This window comes from Ranitomeya variabilis, chromosome 5 (assembly GCF_051348905.1).
Source record: "Ranitomeya variabilis isolate aRanVar5 chromosome 5, aRanVar5.hap1, whole genome shotgun sequence".
Lineage (NCBI taxonomy): Eukaryota > Metazoa > Chordata > Amphibia > Anura > Dendrobatidae > Ranitomeya > Ranitomeya variabilis.
The window spans coordinates 598,622,881-598,639,665 of NC_135236.1; the positions used below are offsets into that span (position 1 = coordinate 598,622,881).

The following is a 16,785-nucleotide window of genomic DNA, read 5'->3' on the forward strand; positions in this document are numbered from 1 at the left end:
TTTGAATTGTTTCCTTCCCCAGCTCCAAGGATCTCACATAAGAATCTTATCAGACAATATGACCGTAGTCGTGTATTTAAATCAAGGCGGAACGCGATCAGAAAGTCTGTCTACAACAAGAAATATTTTTGACTTTGCATAAGTCAACCTGTTGTCCCTCATGGCTCTTCACACCAGAGGCGACGAAAATATGAAGGCCGACTTTCTAAGTTGCAACATGCTACGCCAGGAAGATTGGACTCTCAATGGTCGCATATTCAGGAGGATGGTGAAATTATGGGGGCTTCCACAAATAGATTTGTTTGCGACCAGGAAAAAGACAGGTGCAGAGGTTCGCCTCTCTAAACTCGGCGGATTTGCTTGAGTTTCCCTGGCATACGCCTTTCCACCGATGTTAATTCCGCTAGTTATCAGGAAGATAAGGGAGGAAATAGCAAGGGTGATTCTCATAGCACCCTTCTGGCTGAAAAGACCTTAGTTCTCATGCCTCCAGGCCATGTCAGTATGAGAACCCAGGATACTCCCAGCAGACCCGGACCTGCTATGAAGGCATATTTTGCTCTGGCTATGGCATCCTCCTGGCTATGGCATCCTCGTGGACAGAGAAAGCGAAAATCTCCATTGACTTTATATGTAAGGCCGCAACCTGGTCGACACCTTCAACTTTCTACAATCATTATAGGCTTGACCTGTCTTCATCATCTGACTTGGCTTTTGGTTGCGCTGTCCTCAATAGTGATCCCACCCAGGTGACGGTTCTCTGCAAATCTCTCGTGGGTGCTGTCGTGGCGAAGGGTAAAAAGCCGGATTACTTACCGGTAATGCCCTTTTAATGAGTCCACGACAGCACCCACTCACTACCCTTCCTAGTCGGATATATTATGAATAGAATAATGGTTCTCTCACGGATGGACATATGTAAATAAGATAAAATATATAAAAATTGTGAATAAGTATTTAAGCCAACACCTGGCGGTTCCTCTCATACCCTGAAAAACTGAGGGGGACCGCCCCTTTTATTTCTGTAGGTCTCCTGTTCCTATGGGCGGATCCCTCTCTCATGTGAGTGCTGTCGTGGACTCATTAAAAGGGCATTACCGGTAAGTAAGCCGGCTTTTTTTTGTCCCTCCTGTGAGCCAACTTCCCAGAGGGAATACAGGGGTAAAGGTAAAACAGGTCGGTGAAGTTATCCAGAAGGGGGTAAAGCCAGAAACATCCTTGTCCCCCCCCCCCAACATCAGCAGACCCCTGAGAAGCAATGACTGCTCTCCTGTCAGGGGTCGACTCAGGTTTCCTCGCCCAGTGGCAGGCCATCTCCACAAACAAGTTGGTCCTGCGTACCATAAGGGACGGCTTGAGGTTGCAATTTGAGAGTCCTCCCCCTCAACTCCTGACAGTTACCTCCCTACAGTCTCCACATCTTTGAGAATCCCTCCTGTTGCATTTCCAGGGTCTGCTTCAGGCAGGGGTGATTTCCCAGGTACCGCATCAGGAAATAGGGGAAGGTCACTATTCTCAACTATTCTTGGTAAAAAACAAAAAAGCTCTCCGGGAAACATCGGATCATCATAAACCTGAGACTCCTGAATTAAGTGATCAAATATCAAAGATTCAAAATGGAATCAATCAGATCAGCAATCCCGTTTATTGGACAGGATTGGGTAATGGCTTCAGTAGATCTGAGGGACACTTATGTGCCAATCCATCTGGGCCACAGAACGTTTCTCAGGTTTACAGTTTCTCAGGGTCATTGGGTCAGCCATTATCCGTTCAATTTCCTGTCGTTTGGAGTTTTGTCAGCACCACGGGTATTTCATGTCAGAAATGGTAATCTTCATCTGACGAGGGGATCTGCATCATCCCATATCTGGACCACTTTATCATTTTCTTTCCATCCATTTCTAGTCTGAACCTGGATGTGACGAGAGTCCTGGACATCCTGAAATCCCTGGGGTGGATTCCGAACTTGGAAAAATCGGATCTTCATCTGTCATCGAGGAAGAAATTCTTGGGAGTTCTTCTGGACTCAGGGAAAAGTGACCTTCTTGCCCAGAGATCATCAGCTCGACCTCGTCCAGAGGATTTCCAGTTTCAGAAACCAGTGGACTCTAACCTTAAGAGACTCAATGTCAATTATAGGCTCATTGGCGTCATTGTCACGCTCACGCCCTGACTGGTGGGCGCGAGCTCGGGGGGTTTGTGGCCCCACTGTGCCACGAACAAGACTACCCTGGAAGGGGTGTAACTATGACAGCTGCCTTGGTCTTCACTGGAGCCTCTGATGGGGAGGTCAGGCTTGTGCAGCAGGCAGCTGCCAGGTGCTACTCCAGGGTGGTGTCTGGCTGTGGCTGCTGATCCCACTTGGGAATCAGGAACACCAGGATTGGTGCGGGCATCAGGCAGGACTAGCAGATGAGCATGGATGAGATTCAGACGAGTAGGCTGCAACGGCTGAGACAGCTGGCAAAGAGACAGGGCTGGCAGGCACGGCAGAGACACAGGGCAGGTTGGTGTGGTGTATGAAGGAACAGGTAGGGACCTGTTCACACAGGAGGTGCAGGTACGGAAACAAGCAGGAAGGAATGAAGTGTGAAGGAACAGGTTGAGACCTGTTCACACCGGAAGAGAATCGCAAGGCTGCGGATAGGAATGGTAGAGCAGCAGGAGATGGAGCAGCAACAGAAGCAAAGCAGAGCGGAACCGCAAGGAATGCTGAGAGGAGCTGCAGCAAGAGATTACTGCAGCAGCAAAGCAGAGCAGAACCGCAAAGAATGCGGAGAGGAACTGCAGCAAGAGATTACTGCAGAAGCTAAGCAGAGCGGAACCACAAGGAATGCAGAGAGGAGCTGCAGCAAGAGATTACTGCAGAAGCTAAGCAGAGCGGAACCACAAGGAATGCAGAGAGGAGCTGCAGCAAGAGATTCTTGCAGCAACAGGAGCGGAGCAGAGTAGAACGGAGCAGAACCGCAGGAGTGTGGAGCAGAGGTAAAGCCACAAAGGTACAGAGCAGGCAGAGCCGCAAGAGTGCGAAGCATAAGCAGACTGGGAACACATGGAAAGACACAGCAGGGAAGGAAGCCACAGACAAGGAGACCGAGATAAGACTAAGGGTACCGTCACACATTGAAATTTCCATCGCTACGACGTTACGATTTGTGACGTTCTAGCGATATCGTTACGATATCGCTGTGTCTGACACGCTACTGCGATCAGACACCCTGCTGAGAATCGTACGTCGTAGCAGATCGTTTGGAACTTTCTTTCGTCGCTTGATCACCCGCTGACATCGCTGGATCGTTGTGTGTGACAGCGATCCAGCGATGTCTTCGCTTGTAACCAGGGTAAACATCGGGTAACTAAGCGCAGGGCCGCGCTTAGTAACCCGATGTTTACCCTGGTTACAAGCGTAAACGTAAAAAAACAAACCGTACATGGCAAGGGACCTGAAGGACACCGACGGGTGAGTATGTACGGTTTGTTTTTTTACATTTACGCTTGTAACCAGGGTAAACATCGGGTTACTAAGCGCGGCCCTGCGCTTAGTTACCCGATGTTTACCCTGGTTACCCGGGGACTTCGGCATCGCTCCAGCGCCGTGATTGCAACGTGTGACAGCAGTCTACGACGCTGGAGCGATGATTATACGACGCTGCGACGTCACGAATCGTGCCGTCGCAGCGATGAAAATTTCAATGTGTGACGGTACCCTAAGTTCAGACAAGGTAATGGAACAAGACAAGGAACAAGAACAAAGACACAGGAACCAGGATATTCTGCCTCCTGGAGGGCGGGCAAGAACACTGAGAAAACCCTCCACAGAGGGATTAACAGAGCAAGGCCTGGCAAACTCAGAAACTAAACACAAACTGAGCTAAGACATTGCACAGGCTGAGTCCACTGGGTGGAGCTGCACTAAATACAGGAGGCCTCTTTGTAATTGGTCAGGAACAGGTTAGACAGGTGCACCAGATTCCTATAAGAACCAGAGTTCAGGCTCCGCCCCCCCCTATGCACACAGCCAGGAAGCATGCAGAGAGCAGAGGCACAGAATATAGAGCTGGCAAGAAACAGAAACCACTTCATGACCTGGAGCAGTGGGTAAGATAGTGTGAGAGATGGGAGGCCATGCCGTGATGCCAGCAGAGTTGTTAGTCATGCATCTAGTTAGTCTCCTAGGCTCAGGCCCACACAAGGGTCCTTCAGTCTCACGTCTTGCTACATTCAAAAAGACATCAGAAAGCACTGACCAAGAAGATTCCCTTTCCCGGTCATGTGAAATCGTCCCTTTCATGATGGCTGAACTATCAAAACCTCCCAACGGGGAGACAGCTGGGATCAACTTCCTCTGAATGTGCTCATATCAGACGCCAGTCAGAGAGGCTGGTGCGCTGTAGTAGGAGGATCTCATTTCCAGGGGTTGTGGCCCCCAAACATCAGGTCCAGCTCCTCAAATCTGAGGGAATTGAAGGCGGTAGAGGAAGAGTTAAAAGCTGCATCTGTCCTCATTCAGGGTCACCACGTACATGTCTTCTCTGACAATACGACCAAAGTGGCCTATCTCCGGCACCAGGGAGGCACTGAAACTAACCGCTGCAAGGATTTTTTTCCTGGACGGACAAACATCTTCTGTCCATCACAGCAGTGCATATAAAGGGATCAGACAATACCCAAGCGGACATCCACCTGGGGGAGTGGTGCCTAAACGAGAATGTCGTCTTGTCCCTTGTTTTGAGGTGGGGTGTACAGAGCGATGTATTTCAAGTGTTTACCGTATATACTTGTGTGTAAGCCGAGATTTTCAGCACTTTTTTTTTGTGCTGAAAACACCCCTCTCTGGTTATACACGAGTTATTGCCAGAAAGCTGGCAGGGGAGCAGCGGTGGCTGTGATATACTCGCCCTCCTCGCGTGGTCCTGCACATCCCTGCATCTCCTTTGTCCCGGCGCTGGCAGCTCTCCTCAGCTCAGCGGTCACGTGGTACCGCACATTAAGGTAATGAATATGTATGCGTCTCCTCTCCCATAGGCGTGGAGCGCATATTTTTTACCTTAATGAGCGGTACCACGTGACCGCTGAGCAAAGGAAAGGAGAGGAGAGGTGCCGGGACAATGGAGATGCAGGGACGTGCAGCGACTGCGCGAGGAGGTTGAGTATGACGGGAGAGGACACCGAGCCTTGCATACAATACTCTGGTATGTACGGTATATCTGTTAATGTTGATTATGGCTTTCAGCCAATGAAAACCCAAAAGTCATTAGCTCAGTAAATTAGAATACTTTATTACACCAGCTTGGAAAAAAAAATATTTTTTTTTAAATCTGAAATGTTGCCCTACTGAAATGTTTGTTCAGTAAATGCACTCTATACTTGGTCGGGACTCCCTTGGCATCAATTACTGCATCAATGCGGCATGGCATTAAGGCGATCAGCCTGAGGTGTTATGGAAGCCCAGGTTGCTTTGATAGCAGACTTCAGCTCGTCTGCATTGTTGGGTCTGATGTCTCTCATCTTCCGCTTGACAATAGCCCATAGATTCTCAATGGGGTTAAGGTCAGGCGAGTTTGCTGCCCAGTCAAGCACCCTGATACTGTTGTTTTTAGACCTGGTATTAGTACTTTTGGCAGTGTGGACAGGTGTCAAGTCCTGCTGGAGAGTGAAATTTCCATCTCCAAAAAGCTTGTCGGCAGAGGAATCATGAAGTGCTCTAAAATTTCCTGGTAGACGGCTGCGCTGACTCTTGGTCTTGATATAACACAGTAGACCTACACCAGCAGACATGGCTCACCAAACCATGACTAATTGTGGAAACTTCACACTAGACCCTCACATATGGGGTATCTGCATGCTGAGAAGAAATTGCACAACAAAATGTATTGTCCATTTTATCCTGTTACCCTTGTAAAAGTTTTAAAAAAAATTATTTATTTTTTTTGTTAAAGAAAAAGTATCATATTTTTCGCTTTATAAGTAACGCACCTAGATTTTAGAGAGGAAAAAAAAAAATATTTTGAGCCTAATAGTGTGCAAAAACCTTTAATAAAATACAAAAACGTTATCTGTGGATGATGCTCTGTTATGGGGGTTCTGTGAATTACAGAACAGTGCCTGCAGTCCTGTATATTGTGACTACCACCCCCCTTCATCCTCGGAAATACACCCAATTACTGTATACATGGATATATTCTGAAAGATGAGGGAGATGGTAGTCACATTTGTAATAAACACTTTGGACACTACATCGGTGTATATTTACACTAAAAATGGCAAAAACCCCCATCATCCTTCAGAAGTTACTATATCAATGGGTATATTCTGAAGGATGAGGGGGTTGTTTGCTCACCTTACCTCAAAGGATCTCTGTGACTTGAGTACCGTAGTTGCAACATTAATGTGCAGGGACAGACATGTGATTGGTGGAGGCAGCTCAGCAACAGTTCCCTCCACCAATCACTATCCATTCCTGCAGAGGAGGAGAATCGCTCTTCTCTCCCTCCTCAGCTTTAGGCCTCTTTCACACGTCCGTATCTCCGGTACATGTGGTGACAGTTTGCACACGTACGTAGACCCTTTTAGATGAATGGGCATGTCAGCACAGGCGGCAAAACGTTTCGCACATGGAGAACACGCATGGATGTCAGCCGTGTGAAACGCATCGGCGAAGTGCTACAGTAAGCACTGTTCCCCGGCGCCGGGTGATGAAGATGGCTCTTATCATTCTCCCCTGATCGGCACGAGCACAGGAGAATGAGTTGTATATTAAAGGGAACCTATCACCCCGTTTTTTTCGGTATGAGATAAAAATACTGTTAAATAGGGCCTGAGCTGTGCATTACAATAGTGTAGTTTGTGGACCCCGATTCCCCACCTATGCTGCCGAAATACGTTACCAAAGTAGTCATTTTCGCCTGTCAATCAGGCTGGTCAGGTCGGATGGGCGTGGCTTCTTCCCCCAGATATTGCGTAGTTTTCCGTTGGTGGCGTAGTGGTGTGCGCATGTCCAACGTTCCCAATCCTGCACGGGGGGGTGAAAATAGCAGCGATGTCCGTTATTCCATTGGTGGTCGGTGGGCGCGGCCATCTTCCTTTGGCCGCGCGTGCGCAGAAGCGGCGCTCTGCTGGCCGCGGCTTCAGGAAAATGGCCGCGGGATGCCGCGCGTGCGCAGATGGAGATCGCGGCGGCCATTTTCCTGAAGCCGCGGCCAGCAGAGCGCCGCTTCTGCGCACGCGCGGCCAAAGGAAGATGGCCGCGCCCACCGACCACCAATGGAATAACGGACATCGCTGCTATTTTCACCCCCCCGTGCAGGATTGGGGACCTTGGACATGCGCACACCACTACGCCACCAATGGAAAACTACGCAATATCTGGGGGAAGACACCACGCCCATCTGACCTGACCAGCCTGATTGACAGGCGAAAATGACTACTTTGGTAACGTATTTCGGCAGCATAGGTGGGGAATCGGGGTCCACAAACTACACTATTGTAATGCACAGCTCAGGCCATATTTAACAGTATTTTTATCTCATACCGAAAAAAACGGGGTGATAGGTTCCCTTTAAAGTCAGAACAATGACAGCAGGTGGGGGCTCTTTGGACTATTACCCACATCAACCTACACCTGCTGCCGCTAATAACAGTGACAGCAGGAGCAGATAGGGGTATTCCTCACCCACCGCTGGCAATATAACTAAAAATGAAAAAAACCAGTGTAGGTTTCCCCGTATTTTCTATAACCAGCCAGGCAATACTTACAGCTGGAGGCTGCAACCCTCAGCTGTCAGCTTCAGCAAGGTTGGTTATGAAGAATATAGGGGTCCCCACACCTTATTTTTAATTATTTAAATAAATAAATTAAAAAAGGGATTGGGGTCCCCATTTTTGACAACCAGCCTTGCTAAAGCTCACAGCTGGGGGCTGATATTCTCAGGTTGGTAAGGGGCCATGGATATTTCCCCGCCCCAGCTTAAAAATAGCAACCCGCAGCGCCATTTCAGCTGCTTTGCCCAGCTCTTCCCACTTGCCCTGTAGCGGTAGCAGGTGGGTTTTGTATTTGTGGAGTTGATTTCGCCTTTGTATTGTCAGGTGACATCAGTGCCACGGCTTATTAATGTAGAGACGTCTATATCCTATAGTTGTATGGTAAATAAAGACACATCCAGAATAAAGTCCTTTAATTGAAAAAAATTACACCGACTCATTTTATTACTCAATTAAATCATACTTGTGACCTCGCCTAATTCCACCGAAGCCCTCGATCTCCTGTAATAAAAGTAAAATAAAAAAGCAATATACCATTCCTGTCCGCCGTTCTGTCCCACGCGCCATAATCCATGTCCAGGGAAGAAACAGTTTTCAACCTGGACGGTGCCAAGATGCTGAAAACCACTGGTGAATAAACTGGTGCATGCGCAGCATCATTGACGACATCAAGGCCGGGCCGAGAGCTCCATCTGTTCCTGCGATGCATCGGCGGCCATATTCTTGGATGCATCTCATAGAGGCAGGCGCGGATGGAGATCTCGGCTTTCCTCCATCCGCGCCTGCACCGATTGAGAAGCCGGACCCCGGAAGAATGGTGGCCGCCATATGCCACCAACACAGGTTCACTGCACTCCGCTGTGCCCACACCGCAGGACCGCCGCACCACCACCACATTACCCCCAGCTCCAGGCCTGCAGCAACGGGTAAGAACAGTGTTCGGTTTATAAGATGCACCCCCATTTTCCCCATAATTTTGGGAATCATAAAAGTGCATCTTATACAACGAAAAATATGGTAAATGTTTTTTTACTTTCCACATTGCAAAAATTCCTGTGAAGCACCTGAAGGCATAATAAAACTTCTCGAATGTGGTTTTGAGCACCCTGAGGGGTGCATTTTTTTTTTAGAATGGTGTGATTTTGGAGTATTTTTTGTCATATAGGCCCCTCAAAGTCACTTCAAATGCGAGGTGGTCCTTTTTAAAACAAAAAACAAAAACAAAAAATACATAAATAAAAAAATAATGGTTTTGCAAATTTTGTTGTAAAAATGAGAAATTGCTGGTCAACTTTTTAACCCTTATAGCTTCCTAACAAATAAGTTTCCAAAAATTGTGCTGATGTAAAGTAGTCATGTGGGAAATATTATTTATTAACTATTTTGTGTGACATCTCTCTGATTTAAGAGCATAAAAATTGAAAGTTTGAAAATTGCTAAATTTTCAAAATTTTTGCCAAAGTTCATTTTTTTTTTAACCCCTTTCTGCCAGCTAATGTAATAGTACGTCAGCTGGCAGATCCCCTTTTTTGAGGTGGGCTCCGGCGGTGAGCCCACCTCAAAGCCGCGACATGTCAGCTGTTTTGTACAGCTGACATGTGCGCGCAATGAGCGGAATCGCGATCCGCCCGCGCCCATTAACTAGTTAAATGCCGCCGTCAAGCGCTGACAACGACATTTAACTAGTGCTCCCGGCCGGTGGTGCTCGCACCGCTGACCCCCGTCACATGATCGGGGGTCAGCGGTGCATTGCCATAACAACCAGAGGTCTCCTTGAGACCTCTATGGTTGTTGATGGCCGATTGCTTTGAGCACCACCCTGTGGTCTGCATTCAAAGTACACCTGCATTTCTGCTACATAGAGGTGATCTGTACTTCACCTCTATGTAGCAGAGCTGATCGTGTAGTGCATGCTTCTAGCCTCCTATGGAGGCTATTGAAGCATGCCAAAATAAAGTGTTTAAAAATATAAAAAAAATTAAAAAATATATAAAAGTTCAAATCACCCCCCTTTCGCCCCAATCAAAATAAAACAATAAAAAAAAAAATCAAACCTACACATATTTGGTATCGCCGCGTTCAGAATCGCCCGATCTATCAATAAAAACAAAGGATTAACCTGACCGCTAAATGGCGTAGCGAGAAAAAAAATCAAAATGCCCAAATTACGTTTTTTTTGGTCGCCGCGACATTGCATTAAAATGCAGTAACGGGCGATTAAAAGAACGTATCTACACCAAAATGGTATCATTAAAAACGCCAGCTTGGCACGCAAAAAATAAGCCCTCACCTGACCCCAGATCACGAAAATTGGAGACGCTACGGGTATCGGAAAATCGCGCAATTTTTTTTTTTCACCACTTAGATAAAAAATAACCTAGACATGTTAGGTGTCTATGAACTCGTAATGACCTGGAGAATCATAATGGCAGGTTAGTTCTAGCATTTGGTGAACCTAGCAAAAAAGCCAAACAAAAAACAAGTGAGATTGCACTTTTTTTGCAATTTCATCACACTTGGAAATTTTTTCCCATTTTCTGTTACACGGCATGGTAAAACCAATGGTATCGTTCAAAAGTACATCTCGTTCCGCAAAAAATAAGCCCTCACATGGCCATATTGACGGAAAAATAAAAAAGTTATGGCTCTGGGAAGGAGGGGAGCGAAAAACGAAAAAGAAAAAACAGAGAAAGCTCTGGGGGTGAAGGGGATAAACGCAAGTTATATCAAAGAAATTTTACTACTATCATAAAGTACAATATGTCACGAGAAAATAGCCTCAGAAACGCCAAGATCCGTTGAAGCATTCCAGAGCTATAACCTCAAAGTGGTCAGAATGGTAAAAATTGGCCTGGTCAGGAAGGTGAAAACAGGCTTCGGGGGCAAAGGGGTTATAGACTAAAAAATGGCATGACCCCTTCCTCATCTGACTCAAACTCTATTTAGAACTTGTGGACCTTTCTTAAATGGGAGATTTCTAGTGATGGAAAACAATGCACCTCTCTGAACAGTGTCTGGGAGACGGTTGGTGCTGCCAAAAAGTTGATCTCCGACAAATAAAGTGGCATACTCCGTGGATGGAAGGCTTATGACATTATTGAAAAGGGCAGCTATATTTGTCACTGAGAAATTATACATAACTTTTTTTTATTTCAAATACATTTTGAGTTTCTTTCTTATTCTTGCTTAAACAGATGAAAATAAACAATTGAGATGGGAAAACGTATATATTTTTTTTTTCTTTAGTTGCATAATAATTCTGCACACACTTGATATTCTAAGAGAAAAGTGAGACCTTACCTCATTTTAACTTTCTGAAAGGGGGTTTCTCACAAACAAAGTGCATTTTAATTAATAGATTTTGGAGTAAAAAGAAGTTCCACAATTGGATGTGTTTAAAAACGAATGTCCCTGTGCTGAGATAATCTTATAAATGTGCCCCTGCTGTGTACTGTGTAATGGCCGTGTCTGACCGTACAGGGATATGGTCTGAATATATCACAGCTCCTGGGCAGGGGAGGAAGCAATTGGAGGATACAGACATTACAGCAGGGGATAACGGCTGACTTTTTGTGAGGTAAAACATTTCATGCCCTTTTTTTTATTTTTTTTAAGCAATGTTTTGCCTCCAAAGAATCAGCTGCAATCTCACACTGTAATATCTGTATACACTTTCATCCTCCCTGCCCAGGAGCTGTTGTATGAACAGTAGTGTTGAGCGATACCTTCCGATATGCAAAGGTATCGGATTGGATCGGCCGATATCCAAGAAATATCGGATATCGCCGCTACCGATATCAATGGGACACAAAATATCGGAATGTTTCACAGGGTCTGAAGGAGAGGAAACTCTCCTTCAGGCCCTTGGATCCATATTCATGTATAAAATAAAGAATAAAAATAAAAAATATTGATATACTCACCCCTCCGACGGCCCCGGCTCTCACCGGTCCAAGCTTCTGCCTCCGTTCCTAAGAATGCAGAGTGAAGGACTTTCGATGACATCGCGGCTTGTGATTGGTCGCGTGACCGCTCACGCAACCAATCACAAGCCGCAGCGTCATCGAAGGTCCTTCACTCCCTGCATTCTTAGGAACGGAGGCACCGCTAAGAGCCAGGGTCTGCCGGAGGGATGAGTATATCAATATTTTTTATTTATTTTTTACATGAATATGGATCCCAGGGCCTGAAGGAGAGTCTCCTCTCCTCCAGACCCTGGGAACCATACGCACCGCACACTTCCGATTCCGATTTCCGATATCGCAAAAATATCGGAACTCTGTATCGGAATTCCGATACAGCAAATATCGGCCGATACCCGATATTTGCAGTATCGGAATGCTCAACACTAATGAACAGACCATGTTCCTGTGCGGTCACACGGCCATTAAAATTAACTTTCTTCATGGGGAAAACCCCTTTAAAAAATTTTTTTTTTTTTAACCTTATTAGATTGACTAACAGCTCTGTGTAGTTTTTCAATAATACAATTAATGTTCAAAAAAAACAAATTGCCTAATATTTATGTACAATGTGCATGTCCTGATTTTTGTTGTTGTTTTCATTGGCTGTAAGCTATAATCATCAACATTAACAGAAGTAAACACTTGAATTAGATCACTATTTGTAATGACGCTATATAATGAGTTTCACTTCTTGTATTGAAGAACTGAAATAAATTTTGATTTTCTAACTTTGTGAGAAGCACCTGCATGTAGCAGTATAATGTGTGGTCACTACAGAGGCAGTTTGCAGTTTTCTCTCTGCAACATCCACTGCTGCTTGTTAGGGCTGTCCCACACGTCCAGATAATTCCAGTACCGGAAAAAATCGGTACCGGAGTTATCCGTGCCCATGAGCTCACGTAGGCCATACATGCGGCACACGTGTGCCGCCCGTGTGGCGAGTGGGTACCACACGGAGCGTGCAGGAGACAGCGCTAAAGTTTAGTGCTGTCCCCTGCATCGTGCTGAAGCCGCGATTCATATCTTCTGTGCAGCAGCGTTTGCTGCATAGAAGATATGAATAATAGTGTTTAAATGAAAGATCTATGTGTCCGCCGCCCCCCCACCCCCTGTGCGCCCCCCCAGCTGTTCAGAAAATACTCACCCGCATCCCTCGTCGGCTGTCGCTCCTTCCTGGTCTGGCCGCGGCTTCCACTGTATGCGGTCACGTGGGGCCGCTCATTTACAGTCATGAATAGGCGGCTCCACCTCCCATAGAGGCGGAGCCGACTATTCATGATTGTAAATGAGCGGCCCCACGTGACCGCATACAGTAGAAGCCGCGGCCAGACCAGGAAGCAGCGACAGCCAACGTGAGAGCGGGTGAGTATTTTCTGAACAGCGGGGGGGGGGCGCACAGGGGGTGGGGGGGCGGCGGACAGGTAGATCTTTCATTTAAACACTATTATTCATATCTTCTATGCAGCAAACGCTGCTGCACAGAAGATATGAATCGCTGGCTTCAGCACCATGTGGGGGGGACAGTGCTTACTGTAGCGCTGTCTCCTGCACGCCACAGGGACCGCACACGGAGAACGTCCGTGTGAGGTCCGTGTTTTACATGGACCCATTGACTTTAATGGGTCCGTGTAATACGTGCGCTCCCACGAACACTGACATGTCTCCGTGTTTTGACACGGTCCGCAAAAAATCAATGACATCTGCACAGATGCATTGATTTTAATGGGTCTACGTGTGTCAGTGGCTCCGGTACGTGAGGAAACTGTCACCTCAAGTACTGGAGACAGACGTGTGAAACCGGCCTTAATGGAAAACTCCCATGGAGTCAAAATCTTCACTACACCTGTAGATAAGGGGTGTAACTTCCAGAATGTGATCACTTGACTGGGTATTCTGCTCTTTTAGCACTTAAGTGCTCTACATATGGAGTCCGCAAACTATTCTAAGAAAATCTGCGCTTCAGGAGGCAAATAGTGCCCTGTTCCTTCCGTCTCTCGCTGTATGTATAAGCAGTTCAGTAAGCCACATAGGGTGTTTGGACACGTTCAGTAGAAATTATGGGACACATTTTGGTGCCATTTTTACCCATTTCCCCGTGTAAAAATGTAAAATCTGTGGCTAAAATACAATTTTGGTGGTAAAAATGTAGTTATTTTTTCCTCACTGCCCAATGGTATAAAAGTCTGTGACTCTCCTATGGTGTCAATATAATCACTGCACCCCTAGATAAATTCATTAGAATGTTTAGTTTTTCTAAGGATTAATAGGAAAAAAGCATGTTGTAAAAATTTTCTCCTGAGTGCGCCATACCCAACATGCAATCGGTAAATACTTTTGAGGCACATCGGAAAGTGTGGATCTTACTGTTATAGTTTGCGGGTGCCAGATTGGAATTCAGATTTAGCTGGAATGGTTTGAGGGTGCCAGAACGTTCCCCCCCACCCCCCCATAAGAGGCTCCATTTTGCAAACTACACCTCAGTTAAAGGGAATCTGTAATCTCATTTTGCCGCTGTAAACTGCGGCCACCACCATTAGGGGCTTATCTACAGCATTCTGTAATGCTGTAGATAAGCCCCCGATGTAACCGGAATGATAAGAAAAACAAGTTAGATTATACTCACCTAGGGGCGGTCCTGGTTTGGTTAGGGTCCGATGGGCGTCGCGGGTCCGGGCCCATCTTAATGCGATGACGTCCTCTTCCTTGCTGCTGTTGCGGCTCCTGCACAGGCGTAATTCCCTGCCCTGTTGAGAGCAGCGTAAAGTACTGCAGTGCGCAGACGCCGGGCCTCTGACCTTTTCCGACACCTGTGCACTGCAGTACTTTGCTCTGCCCTCAAGAGGGCAGAGAATTATGCCTGCGTAGGAGTCGCGACAGAAGCAAGGAAGAGGACGTCATCGCATGAAGATGGGAGGCGCCGCACCCGGACCTGCTACTCCCATCGGACCGGACTGCCTCTGGCTGAGTATATAATCTAACTTGTTTATCTTTCAGGTTACATCCGGGGCTTATCTACAGCATTACAGAATGCTGTAGCTAAGCCCCTAATGGCGGTGGCCGCAGTTTATAGCGGCAAAATGAGGTGACAGATTCCCTTTAATTTATCTAGGGGTGCAGTGAGTATATTGACACCACAGGTGGGTCACAGAATTTTATACCATTGGGCTATAAAGAAGAAAAATTTAATTTTTACCTGAAGTTTTGTTTTAGCTCCAGATTTTAAATTTTCACACTGGGAAATGTATAAATATTACACCAAAACTTGCCCCACAATTTCTGCTGGAATGTATAAATACCCCATGTGTGGCTGTACAGTACTTCTTAGCCACACAGTGAGACTCTGGAGGGACGGAACTCTACTTGTCTCCTGGTGGGCAAATTTTCGTAGAATAGTTTAACACCATATACAGAGCTCCTAAGGGCTAGAAAAGCAGAATCCCCCCTGAAGTGACCCCATTTTGGAAGTCATACCCCATTGGGAATTTATCTATCGATGTAGTGATGAATGTGACTCCATGGGTGTTTTCCAGAAACAAGCAGCATTGGATATTGTGTGAAAATTGTAAACTGCCATTGTAGTGGCCAGTAAGTTGTAGTGACCAGTACATTATGCCCAGCTCATGCTACCGGAGACACGCACTCGTAAATTAGGCGGTCTCTGATCACTACAGAAATGTCAAACACGTGGACGCTAAATGTAGTGCTCGTAACGGCATCAGTACTATTACAGCCTACTGTATAGACTGTTAGCTGCTTTTTTCTTGCCATAATACAAATTCTTACAGTCTATTCAGTAGGACTATCAGCTGTGTATCCACCAAACTTCTGCTCAACACAACGGATGGTCCCAACCCCATTTATAAGGCCAGAAATCCCAGTTATTAAACCTGACAGGGCACACCTGTGAAGTGAAAACCATACCCGGTGACTACCTCTTGAAGCTCATCAAGAGACTGCCAAGAGTGTGCAAAGCAGTCATCAAAGCAAAAGGTGGCTACTTTGAAGAACCTAGAATATAAGACATATTGTCAGTTTTTCACAATTTTTGGTAAGTATATAATTCCACATGTGTTAATTCATAGTTTTGATGCCTTCAGTGTGAATGTACAATCTTCATAGTCATGAAAATACAGAAAAATGAGGTGTCCAAACATTTGGTCTGTAATAAATAAATATATACTAGTTGGTGGCCCGATTCTAACGCATCGGGTATTCTAGAATATGCATGTCCACGTAGTATATTGCCCAGCCACGTACGTAATATATTGCCCAGCGATGGAGAATACAGCACAGAGCCACGTAGTATACAGACTTAAAATAAAAAATAAACCTTATACTTACCTTCCGAAGGCCCGTTGAAGTCCAGGCCCTGTGTGCGGTGCACGCGGCAGCTTCCGGTCCCAGGGTTGGTATGAGCGTAGGACCTGTGATGACGTCGAGGTCACATGACCGTGACATCATGGTAGGTCCTTCTCGCAGGACCTGTGATGACATCGCAGTCACATGACCGTGACGTCATGGCAGGTCCTTCTCGCATACCATCCTTGGCATCGGAACCTGCCGCTTGCATGGAGCGGTCACCGGAGCGTCGCGAGGAGCGGGAAAGGTGGCGGAAGATGAGTATATAATGATTTTTTTATTTTTTTTAAATTATTTTTTAACATATCTTTTTACTATTGATGCAGCATCAATAGTAAAAACTTGGTGACACCGGGTTAATAGCGGCAGTCACGGAGTGAGTTACCCGCGGCATAATGCGGTCTGTTACTGCTGGCATTAACCCTGTGTGAGCGGTGACTGGAGGGGAGTATGGAGCGGGCACTGACTGCGGGGAGTATGGAGCGGGCGCCGGGCACTGACTGCAGGGGAGTAGGGAGGGACTAATCAGACTGTGGCCGTCGCTGATTGGTCTCGCCAGCTGCCTGTCATGGCTGCCGCGACCAATCAGCGACTTGGATTCCATGACAGACAGAGGCCACGACCAATGAATATCCGTGACAGACAGAAGGACAGACAGACTGAAGTGACCCTTAGACAATTATATAATAGATACAGTGTA

The 16,785-nt window shown here is 46.4% G+C and overlaps 1 protein-coding gene across 1 annotated transcript in view; it reads left to right on the forward strand.

Moving 5' to 3' along the window:
• LOC143776553 (ankyrin repeat and KH domain-containing protein 1-like) overlaps window positions 1-16,785 on the forward strand; it is a 196,800-nt gene that overhangs the window by 15,650 nt on the left and 164,365 nt on the right. The window lies entirely within an intron of this gene.